We start from the raw sequence: 3,750 nt of genomic DNA, 5'->3' as shown, positions 1-3,750 counted from the left end.
GACAATACGTTTGAATTAGTTTATCTGCACGCGAATATTGTTGGTGAATTTAGAAATCATCGAAATGGTATTCAACAGGTGGAAAGGGCAAACAATAGCAATGAGTTTTTATATGAGAATAAGTCTCATGGAATAGTGTTAAACACATAAAACAGTGGATAACGAACACAGTAATCCAAAAGAAGTTGAACATGGAACGGATTCAACAATTAAAAAAGGTGAAAATAAACAGAACAACAATCAAAAACGAAACCATTGAACGGAATAAATAATAAAAAGTAAAGAACATTGAACGGTCGCAACATGAACGGAATAAACAATAAAAAGGTGAACATTGAACGGTATCGACAATAAAAAGGCAAAATCAACGGAATAAACAATAAAAAGGTGAACATTGAACGGTATCAACAATAAAAAGGTAAAATTAACGGAATAAACTATAAAAAGGTGAACATTGAACGGTATCGACAATAAAAAGGGAAAATCAACGGAATAAACAATAAAAAGGTGAACATTGAACGGTATCAACAATAAAAAGGTAAAATTAACGGAATAAACTATAAAAAGGTGAACATTGAACGGTATCGACAATAAAAAGGTAAAATTAACGGAATAAACTATAAAAAGGTGAACATTGAACGGTATCAACAATAAAAAGGTAAAATTAACGGAATAAACTATAAAAAGGTGAACATTGAACGGTATCGACAATAAAAAGGGAAAATCAACGAAATAAACAATAAAAAGGTGAACATTGAACGGTATCAACAATAAAAAGGTAAAATTAACGGAATAAACTATAAAAAGGTGAACATTGAACGGTATCGACAATAAAAAGGGAAAATTAACGGAATAAACTATAAAAAGGTGAACATTGAACGGTATCGACAATAAAAAGGGAAAATTAACGGAATAAACTATAAAAAGGTGAACATTGAACGGTATCGACAATAAAAAGGGAAAATTAACGGAATAAACTATAAAAAGGTGAACATTGAACGGTATCAACAATAAAAAGGGAAAATTAACGGAATAAACTATAAAAAGGTGAACATTGAACGGTATCAACAATAAAAAGGTAAAATTAACGGAATAAACTATAAAAAGGTGAACATTGAACGGTATCAACAATAAAAAGGTAAAATTAACGGAATAAACTATAAAAAGGTGAACATATAACGGTATCGACAATAAAAAGGTAAAATTAACGGAATAAACTATAAAAAGGTGAACATTGAACGGTATCGACAATAAAAAGGGAAAATTAACGGAATAAACTATAAAAAGGTGAACATTGAACGGTATCGACAATAAAAAGGGAAAATCATCGGAATAAACTATAAAAAGGTGAACATTGAACGGTATCGACAATAAAAAGGTAAAATTAACGGAATAAACTATAAAAAGGTGAACATTGAACGGTATCGACAATAAAAAGGTAAAATTAACGGAATAAACTATAAAAAGGTGAACATTGAACGGTATCAACAATAAAAAGGGAAAATTTACGGAATAAACAATAAAAAGGTGAACATTGAACGGTATCGACAATAAAAAGGGAAAATCAACGGAAAAAACAATAAAAAGGTGAACATTGAACGGTATCGACAATAAAAAGGGAAAATTAACGGAATAAACTATAAAAAGGTGAACATTGAACGGTATCAACAATAAAAAGGGAAAATTAACGGAATAAACAATAAAAAGGTGAACATTGAACGGTATCAACAATAAAAAGGGAAAATCAACGGAAAAAACAATAAAAAGGTGAACATTGAACGGTATCAACAATAAAAAGGGAAAATTAACGGAATAAACAATAAAAAGGTGAACATTGAACGGTATCGACAATAAAAAGGGAAAATCAACGGAAAAAACAATAAAAAGGTGAACATTGAACGGTATCGACAATAAAAAGGGAAAATTAACGGAATAAACTATAAAAAGGTGAACATTGAACGGTATCAACAATAAAAAGGTAAAATTAACGGAATAAACTATAAAAAGAAGAACATTGAACGGTATCGACAATAAAAAGGGAAAATTAACGGAATAAACTATAAAAAGGTGAACATTGAACGGTATCAACAATAAAAAGGGAAAATCATCGGAATAAACTATAAAAAGGTGAACATTGAACGGTATCGACAATAAAAAGGTAAAATTAACGGAATAAACTATAAAAAGGTGAACATTGAACGGTATCGACAATAAAAAGGGAAAATTAACGGAATAAACTATAAAAAGGTGAACATTGAACGGTATCAACAATAAAAAGGGAAAATCATCGGAATAAACTATAAAAAGGTGAACATTGAACGGTATCGACATTAAAAAGGTAAAATTAACGGAATAAACTATAAAAAGGTGAACATTGAACGGTATCGACAATAAAAAGGTAAAATTAACGGAATAAACTATAAAAAGGTGAACATTGAACGGTATCAACAATAAAAAGGGAAAATCAACGGAAAAAACAATAAAAAGGTGAACATTGAACGGTATCGACAATAAAAAGGTAAAATTAACGGAATAAACAATAAAAAGGTGAACATTGAACGGTATCAACAATAAAAAGGTAAAATTAACGGAATAAACAATAAAAAGGTGAACATTGAACGGTATCAACAATAAAAAGGGAACATAAACAGAATAAACAATAAAAAATTGAAGATTGAACGGTATCGACAATAAAAAGGGAAAATTAACGGAATAAACTATAAAAAGGTGAACATTGAACGGTATCGACAATAAAAAGGTAAAATTAACGGAATAAACAATAAAAAGGTGAACATTGAACGGTATCAACAATAAAAAGGTAAAATTAACGGAATAAACAATAAAAAGGTGAACATTGAACGGTATCAACAATAAAAAGGGAAAATCAACGGAAAAAACAATAAAAAGGTGAACATTGAACGGTATCAACAATAAAAAGGTAAAATTAACGGAATAAACAATAAAAAGGTGAACATTGAACGGTATCAACAATAAAAAGGGAAAATCAACGGAAAAAACAATAAAAAGGTGAACATTGAACGGAAACAACAATAAAGAGGTAAACATTGAACAGAATCAACAACAAGTGTCAACTGCATCTGTCAAACTATTACGTCCCCGGTCTAGACAAGTGTCATTGGAATCTAGCATGCTTTATTTCATCCCCGGTTTAGACAAGTTTCATTGGAAGCTGTCAAGTTCTATTGCGTCCCTGATATAGACAAGTGTCATTTGAATCTTTATAGCTCTATTGCGTCCACGGTCTAGGCAAGCGTCATTTGAATCTAGATAGCTCTATTGCGTCCCCGGTCTCTACGATTGTCATTGGAATCTGCCAAGCTCTATTGCGTCCCCACTGTATACGAATGCCATTGGAATCGTTTACATTCTATTGCGTCTCCGGTCTAGACAAGAACCATTGGAATCTGCCAAGCTCTATTGGATCCCCAGTCCAGACAAGTGTCAATGGAATCTGCCAAGCTCTATTGGATTCCCAGTCTAGACAAGTGTCATTGGAATATGTCAATCGCTATAGTGTCTCCGGTCTATACAAGTGTCATTGGAATCTGCCAAGCTCCATTGGATCCCCAGTCTAGACAAGTGTCATTGGAATCTGCCAGCTCTATTGGATCCCCAGTCTAGACAAGTGTCAATGGAATCTGCCAAGCTCTATTGGATCCCAAGTCTAGACAAGTGTCATTGGAATATGTCAATCGCTATAGTGTCTCCGGTCTAGACAAGTTTCATTGG

At 31.9% G+C, this 3,750-nt stretch overlaps 1 long non-coding RNA gene across 2 annotated transcripts; it reads left to right on the top strand.

Moving 5' to 3' along the window:
* The first annotated feature begins 427 nt into the window (after positions 1-427).
* On the top strand, positions 428-2,842 carry LOC127725881 (uncharacterized). 2 transcript variants are annotated; one of them, XR_007993252.1, is made up of 7 exons: positions 428-627; positions 868-987; positions 1,348-1,467; positions 1,588-1,647; positions 1,888-1,947; positions 2,188-2,247; positions 2,788-2,842. It is a non-coding gene; the product is annotated as an uncharacterized LOC127725881 (long non-coding RNA). The 2 variants fall into 2 exon arrangements; XR_007993253.1 differs by lacking the exons at positions 1,348-1,467; positions 2,788-2,842 and adding an exon at positions 2,488-2,517.
* The last annotated feature ends 908 nt before the right edge of the window (positions 2,843-3,750 follow it).

Source organism: Mytilus californianus, unplaced genomic scaffold (genome assembly GCF_021869535.1).
Source record: "Mytilus californianus isolate M0D057914Y unplaced genomic scaffold, xbMytCali1.0.p SCAF_15, whole genome shotgun sequence".
Classification (NCBI taxonomy): Eukaryota; Metazoa; Mollusca; class Bivalvia; order Mytilida; family Mytilidae; genus Mytilus; species Mytilus californianus.
Note: the sequence above shows the minus strand (reverse complement) of the source record. Positions and strands in the feature narration are given on the sequence as shown.